Source organism: Talpa occidentalis, unplaced genomic scaffold (assembly GCF_014898055.3).
Source record: "Talpa occidentalis isolate TD23 unplaced genomic scaffold, MPIMG_talOcc4v2.1 talOcc4.10, whole genome shotgun sequence".
NCBI classification, from domain to species: Eukaryota; Metazoa; Chordata; class Mammalia; order Eulipotyphla; family Talpidae; genus Talpa; species Talpa occidentalis.
The window spans coordinates 88,897,851-88,916,333 of NW_023600993.1; the positions used below are offsets into that span (position 1 = coordinate 88,897,851).

At 50.0% G+C, this 18,483-nt stretch overlaps 1 protein-coding gene across 7 annotated transcripts in view; it reads left to right on the forward strand.

Moving 5' to 3' along the window:
- The window catches only part of FAM110A (family with sequence similarity 110 member A), a 120,229-nt gene that overhangs the window by 91,510 nt on the left and 10,236 nt on the right, over window positions 1-18,483 (forward strand). For 2 of the 7 annotated variants that reach the window (XM_037497625.1, XM_037497634.1), the window contains exon 1: window positions 17,346-17,516. The exons of the other annotated variants lie outside the window; for them this stretch is intronic. The gene's annotated coding sequence lies outside the window, so the exon portion shown is untranslated. Of the gene's footprint in view, window positions 1-17,345; window positions 17,517-18,483 lie in introns of those variants that run through there. 7 annotated transcript variants of the gene reach the window in all.

An 18,483-nucleotide genomic window follows, 5' to 3' on the forward strand; every position in this document is an offset into this window, starting at 1 on the left:
CAACTGTTATCAGTCCAAAATAGTCTTTCTTTGTGAGGCCATCTGGATTGAACATCGCGCACAGTCTGATTGAGATCTTCATTTGGAAAACACTCAAGGTTTGCTGTAATAGTTTTTAGTTGTGATAAAACTTTAAGGTCTGTCTTTTCTGCCTGATCAGCCAAATTGTTCCCTTTAATTTCATCTGAATCCAATTGAGAATCCAGAGGGCTCTTGACAACCCTCAGGGCATTGGGAGTTGTAGTCAATTTACTGTTTCATTAACAAACACCCTGTTTTTCACTTGGGATCCTCCAGACGTTAGAAATCCCCATTGTTTGCTTAGCATACCCAAATCACAAACAACCCCAAAGGCGTACCAACTGTCTACAGTTTTGCCTTCAGCTGAAGCGTAGGCTGTGGTCAGAGCAGACGGTGTTGGGCTCATGTGACTGTGGGCAGTGGAACGGCAGCAACTGCGTGTGTCAACAGGCGTTGTGATCACACACAGCACCAGATCCTCCCTCATTATGACCAGATCGGAGCCATCATTGCAGACCCCGAGAGTTCGGCTTTCGCAACAGGAGCCTTCTGCAGCTCGCTGTCCATGTCAATAGCTGGTCCGAGTTACAGTCTGGAGGGCCTTGGCCAGAAGGAAGGGAAAGAACAGCGGGGGCAGGCTGTTACTGTGAGAGAGCGTGACTTGGGGAGCAGCAAGATTTCAGAAGTGAGTCAACTAGCAGAGAGATGCTGAGCATGAGGGGAATTCAGTGGGGCCTCCAGCTGCATGGCATGGGGCCCACAGGGCTAAGAGGCAAATCCCTGACAGTGATTTAGAGAGGGGCGCCATGGCAGATTGCCCTCCAGCAGGGGTGAAGTCCTTTGGCCACAGGTCTAATAGTGTCTTAGCGACAGCTGTGGCTGCTGGCTGTCTTAGCTAGGAGGCCTCTGTTGTCTTCCATGTCTTGAGTAAGAATCCCCAAGCAGGGCCTCCCCTGGTGGCGCAGCAGTTGAGCGCTGGGCTGCGAAACTGCTCGCAGCCTCTGCAGCGCCTGTTCAATCCCCGGCCACTGGCAAGGGTCCCACATGGCGTGGCAGACCTCTCCTGCCAAGCCCACTGCTCCCCTCAGCAGTGTATTTCATCAGTCTGCCTGTTCTGTTCCCTGCTCTGGCTCTGGTGAATTTTCTCACCCTTCCGCACTTCTGACTGTACCCCGGTTCTTGTATAAATAAATAAATAAATCTTAAAAAAAAAAAGAATCCCCAAGCATTTCCTTCTTTTTTAAGAATAAAGAGGAAGAAAGGGAATTGGTGATTAGGATGCCCTAATGCTGGCAGACCAACTAATGCTAGTTGACAAATAACTGTGAAGACTGTTTCTCTGGAATCTCCAGAATCATGTTTGTTAGATTTCGGTAGGGTGTGCAGGAGCTATGCTATCAAAAAGTTTGGTATCAGTTCCCACAGTATCCCACAAGGCGTAGGAAGTCCCTAAGTTTAGTCTGTGGTGGTGGGTGGCAGAGGAGTCCTTGGTCTGAAATTTAACATCCCAAACCCTTTACTTGAGTCTGAAAAAAATTTAAGTTTTTCTCCACAGACCCTGTGACCTTTGGTTATTCACATCCTTTGCTGGGAGAAGAGCAAAAGAGAAGATACGTATCATGAAAGAGCCATTTCATTTGGAAAAGTGACATCTGTTAGCTCTGTCTTTAGGATGGGTGAAAAGTTGGAAGGGCTTGTGGCCTAAGAGTCCAAGTTCATTATTGACCTTCCCATGGAAAGGCAAATAAAAACTGCTTTTCTGATATATGGGTAGCCTGAAGAGGCACTGCAGAGGCCAAGGACAGCAGGGTCTGCTCTCCATAGTCGTAGAAGGCAGGATGGCGCATGGGGATTGGGATAACAGGAAAGGAACAATATTATTCATGGCCCTGAGGTCCTGGATGAACTTGCTCAACCATGAAGCTTTTTATGGGGAGGATGGGTGCGTTGCCGGGACTAGCGCAGGGAATGACAAGGCTTGTGTCTTACATTTTTCTAGAATTGATTTAATCCTTGCAAGGGGGTTAGGGAGAGGATCAGCCTGAATTTTTATCAGGGAATTTTTATGAGGGGTTCCGAATGAATCAACCTGTTGTCTATTGTGGATTTTGCACAGAACTTGTAGGTGATTTTCTCTAAGAGGATTGAACGGTTTGACTCTGTTAATTGGGGGAAGGGAACAAACAGGTGTTGAAGGATTTTCAGTGCCACTGGCTGATCTAGACTTTGAATCAACTTCAAGAATGATTTGCCCCTTTTGAGACAAGGAGGTGGCATCATGCTATTTCTCTAAGCAGTCTCTCTCCAGCAAATAAAAGTCTTGTTGAAAGGCAAGGGGAGGCACTTGAAGGCTTTTAGGGGGTTGAGAACCCCACTAGATGGATCTTTTCAGAACTCGGAGGAAGGGCTCTCAAGTTTGAGGGTGGTGGTACTGGGCACAGAAAGAGTCGCTCCAGTATCGATTAAGACAGTTCCGACCGCCTTTCAGAACATTATAGAGGTTCATCCCTAGGTGATGAGTTGAGACGGGAAGAGCCCCTAGTTGACCCTTGGGACAGCCTCCGTCCCTGGAGAGGCCACCGGCCTGGCTTGCAGCGGTTGTCTCAGACTATTTCATCCGGGGCACCTTTCTCCAGGGGCCTGGCCACCTGCAAAAGTGGCAAACTCCCCTGGATCCATGTTGGTCCCGATTTAGATCGCCGGGGCTTTTTGGAAGAGACAGACAATTGTCAAAATTATAGATTCATGTTTTTAATTACTTTCCCTTTAGTTGCATCATCAAATGTCCAGGCCAGTTGGTTGGTGAGGGTAACCCGGCCGGGGGTGGAAGATGTTTTCCTCTCCTAGTTCCTTCCTGGTTATTTTAAGGAGAGAGGGAAGGTCATGGTTCAGGTCCCTTACAAACAGCTGAAGGCAATTCTAACAGAGGCTATATCTGAGGAATCTCAGCATTTTCTTTAACACCCTGGATTCCTATATTTCTGAATCATATGCGGAGTCACCCATTTCCAGGGGATGCTGGTAGGTGAGGGTGAGATCACTTCTGGACCCACTTTTGACAGGAGTTATGTCAGTCAAAAAAAATCAGGCCTTTAAAAAGATAAAGCATTTATTTGGGATCAAAGACTTGCTATTCAGGATACACAGGTTAAGGTAGAAACCTAAGGCCTGCCCTAAGGAGGGATAAAGTTCAAGTTTTTACTTAAACTGGAGCAACCGGGCTGGTGGGGAGTTGCTTTTCAGGAGTGTGTGTGTGTGGTTGTGTGTGACAGAGAGACAGAGAGAGATGGATACCCACAGCCAGGTTTCTGCAGGGTGCCCTGGGACAAGATCTAGAAGTGAAAGACAATGGAAATGGCACAGGTATTGGGGCGCAGGGGAAGCCCACCCCATCTGGATGTGTGAACAAATGAACATTAGATTAGTAGGAGAAAAGATCAAAATTTAATAACCTACATATGGAGAAGTCACATGGTTGTACATTCTAAAGAATAATGGAGAGGTTTGGGGATATTTCTCTGGCATTTAGGAATCTGGGGTATCAAGGAGGGAGAGGGGACTTTAGGTGACAAACAAGAAGAGATTTTAGGTAGAGAGGACATATTATCTGATAACACAGTGGGTGCGGCCCCCAGCCCACCAAACTACATTCTTCTAGGCCATGAAAGGAGAAACAGAGATTGCTTTTCTGATTACAAAAAGGGCAGAAGTTTAGGGCATCAGTTGGGAAAGGTGAAGGACCTAGGCTGGAACAGAAGCTTCTCCTCAGCCTCAAGGGATTTCATTGCTCTCAGCTCAATGCACTTTGCCTGCCAGAGCTGGAGACCAGTTCTGAGAGCCGTGATCTGATTTAGCACCTTCAGAGATTTCCTGTCCAACTTAAATGTGGGTGGTATGGGTTAATCTGGAGAGTTGGAAATGCTGAAACCTGGGAGTATGCAGGCCAGGAAACACTGCATAGAGTTAAAAGTCAGAATTCCTCTGAATGAATTTGGAGACGTAGCTGACTTCATCCAGTGGTTCATGCGTCAGGTGGAGTCCCGACTAGTACGTAGATAGGAGTCGGACAAAATGGAAGGTTTTTATAGTCAGAAAGTGAGTGACTCAAGGTTATGAGCAAAAGAAAAGATTATTTCAGGCAAAGCCACCTTCCTGGGGAAAGGCAGGGGTGTCTCCTCATTAGCAGATTATCTCATTAATGGTGACTGGGAAATTGGACATTTGGTTTAAAGTTTCACCTTTGGGAGTGACTAAAATTGCAGTGAGTAAGTCTTGGTGGTGGTTGGCATAAATGACTCCATTTTGAGCCTGCTCTTTTTTTAACAGTAGGAATGTAGGGATGCCGTGTTCGAACCGCAGTGTCCTATGGGAGAGTGAGGGTGGGGAATTCTTGAAAGGTCCATTTGCCTCTGTAAAGCAATAGTTGAGAGGCCAAAAGTTGTGGTCAGGGAGATGGAGATCAGACCTCAAGCCAGGTGCCCTTCAGTATCCTCATCTGTAAAGTGGGTGAGGGGTGGAGTGAGGTCTCTGATTTTATAGCCTCCCCACAAGCCCCCGCCCAACCTCCAGGGCCTCAACCTGAGGATCTGCAGTTCCAATAATTAGCCACCAGAGGTCGCCTTCTGACAGACGTGGAAAAACCAGAACACCACCATCCCAAACCAGTCTGGTTGGCAAGGGGAATCTGAGCTTGGGATGCTTTCACCCTTTATTTGATCTTCACTTTAAGTAACTGTTGATTGAGATAAACTCGGGCGAATGCACTGGGGATACAGCAAGGAACACGGCGCCTGAAATGGAGCTGCTGTCTCCCCTACCTTTTTCTCCCTCGGCAAGCCCATCTGATCCCTCAGCAGATACTGCTCTGTCCAGAATTGGCTAACTTTGTCCCCCTCCAGTGCCCACCATCCTTGTCCAGCCTTCTCCACGTCCTACCCGGACTGTTGCAGTGGTCTCTTTGTTGGCCGTCCTACTTCAGGCCTTTCACCCTTCATCCACTTTCAGCCATAGGAATGTTGCTGAGACACTGTCAGAATCCGTTCCATCTCTGGGCAGATCCCTCCCAAGCCTGCTCAGCTGTCCTCACAGAACCTTCCCTATCACACCAGGCCACATCTCCCCTCCTCCCAATCATTCTCTGCTCCAGTACATTGGCCTTCTTGCTGTTCTCTCAGGTGGCAAACTCTTCCCTGCCTCAGGACCTTTGAACTTGCTATTCCCTCAATGTGAGCTCTTTCCCCAGGTAGCCCCAAAGTGCTTCCTGAATTATATTCAGGTTTCTGTTCAATCCCCTCAGAGGTGACCCCTTTATTAAATAGCCACGTTATGGCCACCCTTTACTTCCTTACTCATCTTGCTCAGTCTCTTCCACCAGTGTCAACTGAAAAAGGATGGGGACTGTGCCTGCTTGTCATGGCTGGGGTTCTAGAGACTTGGTGCCTGGCACATGACACGAGCTCAACTCAGGAAATACTTGTTGACTGAATGAATGAAAGAGAAGGTCTTAGATGGGCTACTGGCTGAACTTGGAGGTGAGGGAGAGTGCACTTCTTCTCAAATTGGGGGGGGGGCCTGGGGCTGCACTGATACAGGGGCAAGACTAAAGAGGGGGCAGTCATCTCTTGCTGGGGCTAGGGGCTCACAGTCTGCATTGCTTCCCTCATTTCAGAGACCTCAGACTTTTGGGCTCCTATCCCCTCTCCTCTGCCTATGACCCTGACTTCTAATGCTTTTGGTGCCTTGGGCCTTCTCTTTACCTTTTCCCTCTGCAGAATTTTATGTTCTGGGTCAGGCCTGAGCCTCAGTTTAGTGGGTAGACAGCAAGAGGATAGATGCCCAGGTTCAGGCCCCAGGGGTGAAATGGGCCAGTGTGAAGGGGCTGTGTCTCTCCTGCCTGCTTCCAAACTTGAGAGTAGAGCTACCAGGGACAAGAGGGTGGTCAGCAAATGACCCAGACCAGATGCAAGCCCTGGGGTGGGACATCAGGGTATCCCAGGGGAAGTGACCTCAGACAAGGATGGGACAGTTGTACAAGGCCCTCGAGTCTCCCAAGTACATGGCTGGTTTTTCTAACTCAGAAAGTTCTTTCTACCTTGCCAGGTTTCTTTCTTTTTCTTTTTCTTTTTTTTTTTAAAGAGTGCCTGCCTTTATTTTTATTTTTTTAAAGATTTATTTATTTATACAAGCACTGGGTACAGTCAGAAGCGCAGGAGGGTGAGAGAATTCACCAGAGCCAGTGCAGGGAACAGAGCAGGCAGAAGGACCAAAGTACACTGCTGAGGGGAGCAGCGGGCAGCAGGAGAGGTCTGCACACCACGTGGGACCCTCGCCTGGCAGCCGGGGATCGAATCGGCACTGCAGAGGCTGCGGGCAGCTTCGCAACCCAGCGCTCAACCGCTGCGCCACCAGGGAGGCCCTTGCCAGGTTTCTTTCATTCTCACTTCATATCCACAATTTTGGTCATAACCAGGGCCTGCATTAGTGACTGTTTCTTAATGTTTTTCTTTTTTTAATGCCATTCTTTTTCCTTTAAATATTTATTTATTTATGCATACAAGAGCTGGGGTGTAGGCCAGAGGTGCAGGGGGTGAGAGGATTCACCAGAGACAAAGTGGGGAGCAGAACAGACAGACTGAAATACACTGCTGAGGGGAGCAGTGGACAAGACAGGAGAGGTCTGCTGTGCCATATGGGTCACCTCCCTGGCTGAATAATATTCCATTACATATACATAGCACGTTTTCTTTATCCATTCATCTATTTGGCTTGTTTCCATGACTTGGCTACTGTAAATAAGGCTGCTGTGAACGTGGGGGTGCAGATAGTGACTTCATATATACCCAGAAGTGGGATTGCTAATACAATAATTCTATTTTTAATTTTTTGAGGCTCCTCCATCCTGTTTTCCATTATGTTTGCATCAGTTTACATTCCCAAAAACAGTTCACAAGGGGTCCCTTTCTCCACATTCTCACCAGCATTTGTCATTTCTTGTCTTTTGGAAGATAGTTATTCTCATGGTGAGACTGTGACATTGCGGTTTTGACTTGCATATCCCCTATGGTTAGTAATGTTGAATACCTTTTAATGTCCCTATCTACGGGTATGTCTTTGGTGAAATGTCTATTCAAGACCTCTGCCCATTTTTAATTGGATTGTTTGCTTTGTTGCTACTGATTTGTATGAATAACTTATGTATTCTGGATATTATCCCCTCACATCCATTGTATGCCCTGATCCTAGTGCAGGGAGCCTGAGGGTGTGTGAGGATGGGCCTGGGATTTGGGCTTCTGGTGTCAGTGGGTGTCTGGACCAGCAGGATGGGCCCCAGCAAGAGAGAAAGAGGTAGGCTCCAGCAGGGCCAGGGGACTGATTTGCATTTAATTTGCATGTGGAGTGGAGGGGTCAAGTTGAAAGCTGGAAAGGTCTGTGCCGCCTTTTGGATGGAGGGTCTTGGGTGTTATATTTTCACAAAGATCCTTTCTCTAGGCTATGACCTTCCTGTTCAATGGGGCTCTCACACCCTCACCCGCCTCTGGCCCGGACCCTACCATCTGGGGTTGGAGGACAAAGACTCCTTACTCTCAGAACCCTCTTTCCCTGCAAATTCCCACCTGTCAAGCTCAGCCTCTGACCTTGGACAGCTCTGCTAGCTCAGGCAGCAGATTTGGGGAGGGGAGAGTCCCCCAGCCCTAAGGCAACCCAGCCCCCTCCCAGCCTCCACCATCTGTCCCAGGCAGCGTCCTCTTCTGCCACCTGCTCTGTGTGAGCCAGACCAGGTCTCCTCCCCTTTCTGGTCCTTGGTTTCCCCATATGTCACATGCAGAGGTGGGGCTGGGTGCTGAGTGCCTTGTGTCCCACTTTTTGTAATTGTTGCCATATCCAGGGCCTACCTGGTCTATTAGTGGCCTAGTATTGACATGAATTTACTCGCCTTTACTTGAACATATTTAATGTAGAAAGAAATATCTTACTTCCTCTGTAAGTGGAAATCCAGTATCACTTTTCAGAAAAATAATGGAATGGGAATTAAACAGTATTGTTAAATTCTAATCTAACTTCAAATGAAAGCAGCTGGCACATTTACATGCTATTCTAGGAAAGGCGAAACTGTAGAAAAAGAAAACAGATTAGTGGATGCAAAGAGCAGGGAAGTGACTGTAACACGGCACAGGAGCAGATTGAAGGGGGCAGGGAGGACTGATTTGTTGACTGAAGTCGGGGGCAGATGTCCTGCTGCTGGGGCTGGAGGCTTTGTGGGTGGAACTGACAGGACTCAGCTGGGGGGGATTCAGGTCTACCTGTACCCCCCACCCCGGCTTTCCTCTGTTGCCAGGGTGCCCCTAATCTCAGGAGCCGGCTGGGAACCCCTCTGGCTCTGGGCTGACACCAGGTTCAGGGCGCTTCAGGGTGCTAGCACGCGTGCCTTCTGCCAGGACTCGAGGAGGCGTCTGGTCGGTGTCTGTGTAATCGCCGGTGCGGGCGTCAGCTCAGGGACTGTCATTAGGGAAACGCACACTTACTGAGCCACGCTCTGGCTGCGTCCTGTGCTGTGGTTTCACTAGCATCGTCTTGTGGGCACAATGCAGCCTGTGACAATGTAGGTGAGATTATTCTTCCTGTTAAAGATGAGGGAACTGAAAGTGCAGAGTTTCAGGAACTTTCCCGTCAGGCTGACCCCAGAATTATTGATCTTGAACACAGATTGCTTTTTTTTTTTTATCTTTGAAATCCGAACTCCTCCATGTGGGCCACAGATGCTCAGCAATTTAATATCAGCCTCTTCCTGTCCTTCTATTCTGGCCAGTGGCCTTTTGGCTCAGATACACTGTAGGGTAAATGAATCAATCAGGTTTTTACGCCACTAGCCTCTGTGGCCATCACCTGTGGCCTTGATCTTGTTTACGCAAAAGGCGCCTGGGAGCGCGGGCGCGGGGCACGTGTGCCTGACTGTGAGCCCGTGGTGCATGGGCGTGGGCATGCATAAGTGTGCACACCTGGGCCTAGAGGAGGGCTGGCAGCAGCGGGGCAGTGAGAAGAGCACGAGCACCGTTATTGCAGAAGAGGCGAGACCATGAGGCAACATGAGAGAGAACTCCAGAGCCCAGAGAAAGAGCATAAAGATTCGTGAGGGGGGCCTCCCCTGGTGGCGCAGCGGCTGAGCGCTGGGTTGCGAGGCTGCCCGCAGCCTCTGCAGCGCCAGTTCGGCCACCGGCAAGGGTCCCACAAAAAAAAAAAAGGGCCTCCCAGGTGGCGCAGCGGTTGAGCGCTGGGTTGCGAAGCTGCCCGTGGCCTCTGCGGCCTCGGTTCGATCCCCGGCTGCTCCCCGGCCACAGGAGGAGGGTCCCACATGGCGCGCAGACCTCTCCTGCCGCCCGCTGCTCCCCTCAGCAGTGTACTTCGGTCCTTCTGCCTGCTCTGCTCCCCGCTCTGGCTCTGGTGAATTCTCTCACCCTCCCGCGCTTCTGACTGTAACCAGTGCTTGTATAAACAAACACAAACAAATAAAACATGCTTCTAAAAAAAAAAGAATTCAACTTAAAAAAAAAAAAAAAGAAAAAAAAAGATTCGTGAGGGGCTGGAGGCTTGGCTGCCTGCCTGCCTCCCAGCCGGCCATGCCGGCCTCCCTGCCTGGCTGCCTGGGCACCTGGTTCCCTGAGAGACCATTAAAGCCTGAAAATTCCACTGACGGCCCCGGGACTCTTTATCCACTTGTTGGAATCCATAGTGAACCTGCCCTGTGCCTGCTGGCTCTAATACACCTAATTTTTGCCTCAGGACCTTTGTACACGCCTTCCTCTAGGTTCCTACATGCTACATGACTGCCTTTTCTTACCCCTCAAGTCTCAGAAGGAAAAACCTCCCTGACCACATGTAGGGTAAGTGAAGTTATCAGGCTTTTTGCGCCCTCCCTCCATTAGCATCTATGCCCAGCACCTGCAGCTTTGCACGCACCTGTAATTGTGGACACCTGGGCCCAGAGAGCATGGGGCATGCGCGTATGTAAATGAGGGTGACTGTGGTGAGGGGATATAAGGGCAGAGTCAGTCTGAGGCGAGTTGGCCACTACAAGGAGGAGGGCGTGATGAGATGGGGGAGAGGCGAGCCAGCCAGAGAACTGCTGAGAGGGAAGGCTGGCCTGTCCCTGGCTCAGCACTAAGGGCCTGTAAAAATCTACCGAAGGCTCCAAAATTACTTGCTTGCACGAACTGAAGATGAGCCTACCCGGCCTGGGGTGGCTGCAAAACACTGCAGATATAAAGCAGTTCCTTTCCTTTCTCTGCTTGATTTCTATTTATAACATTTCTCGGTTCACTGGCTCATCTGTGTTCTTTCTCCCTTACTAGAATGTACTCTTCTGTGTTTCCATCTCTCTTCCTAGAAACTGGCACAGACCAGAGGCTCAGAAAATATCTTTTGAGAGACTAAATATTAAACTAAGTAGAAGGTGAAGGGGGGAGGTCTGCAGGGGCAGGTGTGGGGTGCCTAAGTCCTCCCTCCCACTCAGCAGCTGCTGGCGCCTAATTGTTCAGACAGAAAATTTAACTGGGGGTGGTGGGGTGGGGGTAAACAACAAAACAACATAACAAAAACAACAGACTCAAAGATGAGAGAGAATGCCCTGGCTCCTGGGTGCTGTGTCACTGCCTCCATTCACCTTCTAGAACCCTGCACCCTGCCAGGGCGACAGTAGCCCTGGGGCATGAACTCCAGTGGTAGAGCAGGGGGCCCCAGTTGCCCATGCAGGGTGCTGGCTCGACTCCCACCCCTTGCTGGTATCTGAGCAGAGCAGAGAGGACATTCCCCCCCACCCCCGCTGTTTTTTTTCTTGGACTGGTGCAATCAAATTAACAGACAAGTTAGTAGGAGAAAAGAATGAATTTAATTACACACAGATGCAGAATCCACAAGAGTGAATTCTGATGCCAATGGGGCAAAAGGAGGGTGGTTATCCTGAGGCAAAGAAATGGCCTTAGGGACATGGGGCTTCCTGGAGAGAGGAGGGGGGCTCATGAGGACCAGATGCTGTGTAACTGGATGTTAGCCCTGTCACAGAGCAGTTCTTCTGATAGGATTTTTACCAGAAATAACCTTTCTAATAATGGGTTATACCCTTAATTTCCATTCTTCTAGGTAGTTAAAGGAGTAGTCAAAGCTTTCTGTGAATCCTCTGGGCCTTAACTGACCTCAACTCAAAATAATCCATATACCGAAGTGACACATCTTGGGGAGACCTGTTCTGAACATCTTGGGGGAGGGTCTGTCCTTCACTGGTGCTGGAGGTTGAAAACAACCCTCTCCCCCAACTCAACAGAAAAGGGATCAGGACTGATCTGCCCACAGATGGAGCTTTACTCTGATGGGGCAGCCCAGGATTCAAACCAGAAACTTTTCAGGGGAACCACAACTACAGTAATAGTGACAGCAGCCATAATAATGTTTGTTGGTCACTTACCATGGGCCAAACTCGTGCAGAGTTCTCAGTGCAGAATCATTTGATTTGGTCCTAACATCCAGATGAAGCAGGGTCACCGTTCCCAGTTGGCAGTGGGGGAGATGCAGCTCAGCAAGGTGGAGCGGCTTTCCCAGAATCTCACAGCCAGGAGGGTGTGCAGCACCAGCATTTGAAGGCGGGTCCATCAGGAATTCCGAAGCCTCCAGAGTCACCCCTTTGAAAGCCCCTGGGGGAGTAGGGGATATATGGGAGTTAGCAGCCTCTTTCTCAGTTCAGTTCTCAAGCACTTAGGGAGAGCCTGCTGCGGGCCTTGGGGCATGGGAGCAGGAGCAGGCCAGCCCCTCCCTCCTCTGGCACATGCATGGTCTCCTGAATGGGAAGCGCATGGCCCTGCAAATGAACAAATGCAGCTCACTTGGAGATGGCAGGAGAAACCTGGGAGGTGGAGGAAGTGTGGAAAAGGGCTCCAGAGATCAGCTGCAGAGGGAGACAGGAAAAGTGGAGTGAGCGAGGAGAAAATGGAGGAAGAGGACTCCAGGTGGGCGCTGAGATCTTCAGCTGGGGGTGGGAGGCCACAACTCTGGGGTGGGGAGGTGGGCTTTCTGGATGCTCCTGAACTGAGCCCTCCCCGCTGCATCTCTCAGCCACAAACATACCTGGAGTGTCCAGGCTGCATGCTTTTTCCTGGGCATCTGGGGGTGGGGGTGGAGGTGGGGAAATGGGTTCCTGTGATCTTCAGATGTGGGTAATTGCTTCTTGGGCTTTGTGATTGCTCCAATCCTGCTTGGGTTAGAATCAAATCCTTTCTAAGGTCAGAAACCCAGAACTTGTCCTTGGGTCATGTCTTGGGGCACCTACCTCCCTGAGTACTCTCTAAGTGAGCATCTGTAAAGGGGCAGGTAGGACATGGAACAGGATCTCTATGACCGAGCAGACGGGGTAAAGGAGAGAGTCCTGGAGCCCTCAGCAGGCTTTTATTGGGATTTTACTGTGTACACAGCAGGCAGTAGTGCCGGGGGGGGGCCGGGAGGCTGGCAGGCTGGCAGGCCTCCTAGCCCTCAGCAAGTCTTCACTCTTTCTGGGCTCTCCAGCTTTCTCTGGTGGTCTCTTCTTCTCTGCTCTCCTCGTGGTTCTCGTGGTTCTTCTGGTGTCCCCGTGACGCTGCCCTTATAAGCCCAGCCTTAGCCCAGGTGTACCCACTTACGCATGCCCACACCCTACTCCAGGTGTCCGCCAGCTGGCATGCATTCAGGACCACAAGGATCCATCATCAATCTTAATGGCGGGAGGGCAGAAAAGCCTGAAAATCACTTACCCTACAACATCACCTCCAGAGGGAGGGATCGAGACTCAGAAAGAGCCCTGCCCAGGGCCATGCAGCTTGGGTGGGTGGGTGGAATTGGGGGTGGGGTGGAGAGTAAGGGTGGTCAGCTGTGTGGCTGAGTCAGAGAGGTCTGTCCTCAGGCTGGGCTGTGACCACAGGGGAAACCTGGCTCTCTAGAGGTGTGGAGGTGGTTTGAGAGGCATGCCCTGTGGAGCCTGGAGATAAGGATAGTTCCTGCCTCTGGGCTGTCTGGTCCCAGGGAATGTACCTCATACTCTAATGGGGACTCTGGCAGAGGAGGAAGTGTCCTTATATTCTGAAGACCCACCCTCTGCAAATAAGTGTTCCCACCAATTCTGTGGGCTGTTTAGTAAGTGTTGTAAACACATCGGGCTTGACGGGTTCAAACTGTTTGGAATCAATGGAGTAAGGAAAGAGAAAGGTGTTTTTGACCCAGTACTACTTAGAACCTTTACTGTGGTGGTGGCGTGCACTGCGGATCTCAAATTGCAGGAAAAGTGGGTAAGAGAAGTATGGATTCTGCCTCCAGAGCTCACAGTTGTTGGTGGAGATAGACAAGAGACAAACATAGGAATATGCCAAATGTCAGGAGATTGGAGGCTAGAAAGAAGAATGTGAATGATGGGGGAAGATGGGAGATCTGGAGGGAACAGCATTTGAGCAGACCCAAAAGAGATGGAGGCAGTGAGAGGGCAACTGTGTGATTGTCTGGGGGAGGAGTGGGCCAGACAAAGAGCATGTTCAAAGGCCCTGAGGCCTGAAAGTGCTTAGGGATTTTTTGAGCAGATACTTGAGGGTTGAGTAAGGAGGACTTGAGGGGGTGGGTGATAAGAGATGAGGCTGACAGGGGTCAGCTCCCAAAGATCATGGTATTCACAGAGCCTTTGGAGGGTTTGGGCAGAAGATATAAAGATATTTTCTACAGGGCCTCCCTGGTGGCGCAGCGGTTGAGCGCTGGGCTGCGAGGCTTCCCGCAGCCTCTGCAGCGCCGGTTTGATCCCTGGCTGCCGGCAAGGGTCCCAGATGAAGCGCAGACCTCTCCTGCTGTGCCTGCTGCTCCCTTCAGCAGTGTATTTCGTCGGCCTGCCTGTTCTGCTCCCCGCTCTGGCTCTGGTGGGTTCTCTCACCCTCCTGCACTTCTGAGTGTGTCCAGTGCTTATATAAATAAATAAATAAATCTTTAAAAAAAAATATTTTCTACAAAACTTTCCTTCCTCTCCTGTCCCGTAGTCGACCTAGTAGCCACCACTTTCAGAGAAGTTCAGATGCAAGCAAATAGGCATAGAGAAAATTAAATGAAACAAACCAGAAAAATTCAGATGCAAGTGATAGAGTTCAGTTAAACTTTACAACTAAAACTGGTCCTGGGCTGGCACACCATTAACACCCTAATTGCCAGCAGTATTTCCTGTAAACTGATCACCCCTACCAGCCCTAGTCACTAGTAGTGTTGCCTGTGAGCTAGTGCCCACACCAACATTTCAACCACCTGCAATATTTCCTATCCCACAGCCTTAACAAAAAGGTGTTTTTTGTTTTTTTTTGGTTTTTTGCTTCCCACCACCCACCTTCCAGGACAAAAGTACCCAGCACTTTCTAAGTGGGCAAAAAGAAATGGAAATGCCAGGGAAGCTGAGATATCAAAGCAAGCTGCACTCTTGCCCCGGGGTAGGCTGTCAGTTTTATGCCTGTCCTTTCCTCCCTTGGAAAGCACTTTCAGTAAACTTTGATTTACTTGGAATCTCTAAATCTGTGGATTCTTCCACAACCTTCTACGTGCTCACCGAGACCCTTGCACAGCACATCAGCAAGCAAGCACACATGGAGAGAGTGCCCTTTAAATGAAACAAAGCAAAATCTAGCTATCAGGTGCAAGGAAGACAGGTAGCTGATATCACAGGCTGATTTCATCTTGGTTTCGAGCTGAGTGGAGAAAGCTCTGCCAGCCTAGTCAGGGTGCACAGAAGCAGCCACAGACCTACCCAGGGGCAAGATGTTACCGCTGCTCACCTGCTGGGTGAGGAGAAGGCCATAGGATGGGCCAGCTCTCACTCATCAGGACACACTAATAACAGTGTGTCCAGCATCTTATTCTTACTGGTTTTCCCCCTGATTCCCACACGGTGAGGCAGGGGAAGGATTGGGATGCTTTCAACCCTTCAGAACTGGCACTGCATACTTCAAAAATAGGAAGCAAGCATCACCAATATGCTATTGGTATGTGAACATTCTAGGATATGAGTGTGCTCAAGTGATCTTTTTGTGTGCCTAGTTTGGAATCCTGGGGAAGTCCCGCCTGCCCTGTTCCTCTAGTTTTCTTAATCTGGGAATGCGGCTCAGGGTTTTTGTGTTGTGTTGTTTGTTTTCCACTCCAGGCAAGCTTTGAAGATGAAAGGGTCAGCAGGGCCTTATCCAGGCATCTCAAATATCTTCCAACCCCTGATTGAAGGTGTAGATCTCAGAAGAATCTGACCACAGCACCATTGCTGTCATTCCCGTTCTAATGATGGGAAGCCAAAGTCTGGAAGGCACCCAGGCTATGCATTCACATGATCAAATGCTTTTGTAAAATTTGCCAAAGTAAGGTTTTTTTAATATTTGCTCAAACCACCATCTTCTTCCACTCCTACTTCCCCTTGTCACATTCACTCCAACATCATCTGATACATTTTGGGGATCTGACTTAGAGGACCTTGACATTTAGTTAGGGGTTTGTGGTTTTACTTATGTTGCTTCCAGTCAATTATGGGGATAAATTACTAGCAACTGACCTGGTATAGGAATGGTTTCCAGAAATACCCCTACCTAGCACACTAAGCTGATTCAGTTGGTGCTGTGACATGGAAGTGGGGAGTCAGGTCATATCTCCATACCTGTGAATGGGCTTATGGCCCAGTACCACCTGTTTATGGTTGTAGAGGAGAGGTTTGAAATGTATACATCAGCCAGAAGCTTGTTTGTGAAAAGTATTATGGAGTCTGTTTCATAGATAATTAATGAAAACAATGTTATTTTTCTGGATTTTTAATATTTGCAGAATTTGCCATGTATTGTGGTTTCTTTTCTCTAACAAAATAATTTTATTACCTAATTTTACATTGAAATTTTGTAGTTCTTAAAGAAGTCTTCCTAAATTATATAAGTCCCAGGAAGTACAATGTCTGGATATGACCCTGCTCAGTTTTCTGTCTTTTAGGAGCACAGGATCCTCCTTGTCTGTTTTCACTGCCCCTGCCAAACCAGTCTTGCACTTTTACATGGGAATGTAACAGCGTTTCAGAGGACTCCTGGTAAACGTAGACAAACCTTAGTTTTCTCTCCCATCAAAGGGAATAATAGAATCTTTTTAGATAGTAATGCAGTCAAGGCCCTTTAGTCCCTTTCCCCCACTTGCCCAAGCTTTGTGTACAGTTAAGTGCTCAGTCACTGGCAATCCAATTAATGAAAGGCACTAGCTGGAATACAAAATATAGAGTCTGGCTCCAAATTGAGCGATACTCCAGACTCAAACTATGGCTCACAGCTATAAAATGTCCTCATTTGGAAGGGCCCTTAATTCCAATCCTCTGGTAAAAAAAAAAATCTTTTTTCTTAACATGTTTAACTGTTGAACATTTGGCAAATCCACACAACATACATGTATACATGTGATTACGATTATTTAATACATGTTTATGTTGCGCATAGTGCTTTAAAACATACAGACTTAAAAAAACTTAATACTTTCTTTGCCTTTCTCCCATACTTTCAATCTTTTAACTACGTCATTTTTAATGACTGCATAATGTTACTCATCAGAAAGTGGGGATAATTAAAGGCACTTATCTCGAGTTATGCTGTGAGCACTGACAAGAATTATGTCATGTAAAGCTACCAGGCATGTGAAAAGCTCAATAAACGGAGCTCTTCCGCAGGATGGGTTTACATAACCCGTCCCCTTTCACTGGGCATTGAAGTCATTTCCAGTATTTTGCTGTGATAAATAACACGAGGCTATATTAATCTTTGTTTATATTTTTCGTCATTTCCGCAGATTTCGGGACTGCTGGGTGTACACATTTTAAAACTGACCCCTCCTCAGTCAGGGGGACAGAAAGGGAAAGAGGCCTGCGAGGGGTCACAAAGGAAGTGGCTGCAGAGCCGGGATTAAGAACCGGTTCGGGGGAAAAAAAATAAAAAAAACCGGTTCGGGGATCCTTCTAGCCGGGCACCCGGACAAAGTCCCGCCCGAGCCCGCGACAGAGGCCGGCGCCAGGGCTGCGGCGGCCGCCGGAAGAGCGCGCGGCCGGCGGGGGGGCGGGGCTGGGGTCCGCCCTCGGCGTTCGCGCGCCGGGCTCCGGCGTAGCGGTCGCTCGGCAACCCCGGCGGCGCGGCGTTCGAACGGAAGCGGGGAGCCAATCAGGATGTCCGGGGCAAACCATTCCTGCGCAGGGGTGGGGGTGGGCGCGGCGGGCTCGCTTCCCCTTCCTTTGCGCCCCGGGGACCTGCGCTCCAGCGGGGGCCTTAGACGGGGGGATCCCCCCGCTCAGCGCAGGTGCGGCGGGCAGCGCCGAAGAGGTCCTCGCCGGCCCCCACCCGGGCTTGGGCCTCCCGAGCCGCGTTGGGAGCGGCCATTCCCCGTCCAGGTCCGAGCTGTCAGCCTCTCCGGGCAGACCCGCGCTGGAGGAGTCTGGACTCGCTTAGCGCGGGATCCAGGTGAGGGTGTGGGTGGCCTGGGGCCGAGCCCGGGGCAGGGGTGGGGGCTCCGTTCCCCGCCGTACCCCATTTCACTGACGAGAATGCTGAGGCCTGGGGGCCGGGGTCTTGCGGGGCGAGTTCTGGCGGAGAATCCAGCCCCGCTCCTTCCGCTCCGCCCGCGCTGTCCAGTCAGGGTCATCGAGATTGGCCGCGAGAAGCCCGGTCGGCAACTGGTCGTCACTTTCTCGACTTCTTTGGCCTCAGGGCACGACCTGTGGCGCCCTGACTGGATTCCCACACCACCCTCGAAGTGCCCCTCCGGCCTGCCCTCCCCCGGAACGCTTGGCCTTGCTTGAGGTCCTTCTGCGCGCGGGGTTCTGAGTGACAGCGCGGCCCCTCTCTGCGCCCGGGGAGGACGGCGTGGGACGGACGCCTCTGTGCTAGGTGCTGTGCGCGGCAGATGCTCCGGCCCTGCAGTCGCTGCTGGACTCCTGGGAATCTGCTTCAGGTCGAGGGAAAGAGTGGATAGAGGGAGCCCCTCGGCCGAAGCCTTTTGTCTCACCAGAGACTTTGGAGTTGGGGGTGGGGCCACGACCCCTCCTCATGGAGCATCAGACCTAACCTGGTCCTACCTGCTGGGGACGACCCTCCCTCCCAGGATGCTCTAGTTAGTTTCCTTTAGTAGGTGGGGAAACCGAGGTCCTAACAAGACCCTTACCCAAAGTCACACACACTTGGCAACTCTGGTATTGACTCCCAGTTGGCCTGGCATCAAACTTGAGTCCTAAACACCCAGAAGCAGAACACTGGAGAGTCTTGAATCTCCTTATCTTCTGGAACCCTTCTCCTAGATTTGGGGAGAGGAGCTCTGGGAACTCAAAGAAAACAAATCTTTCATTCACTCTTTAAAGAAATATTAACTGGCTTCCTATATCCTCATTCCCTTTGCCTATTTTTTTTTCAGTATCAGTTCACCCCATCCGAT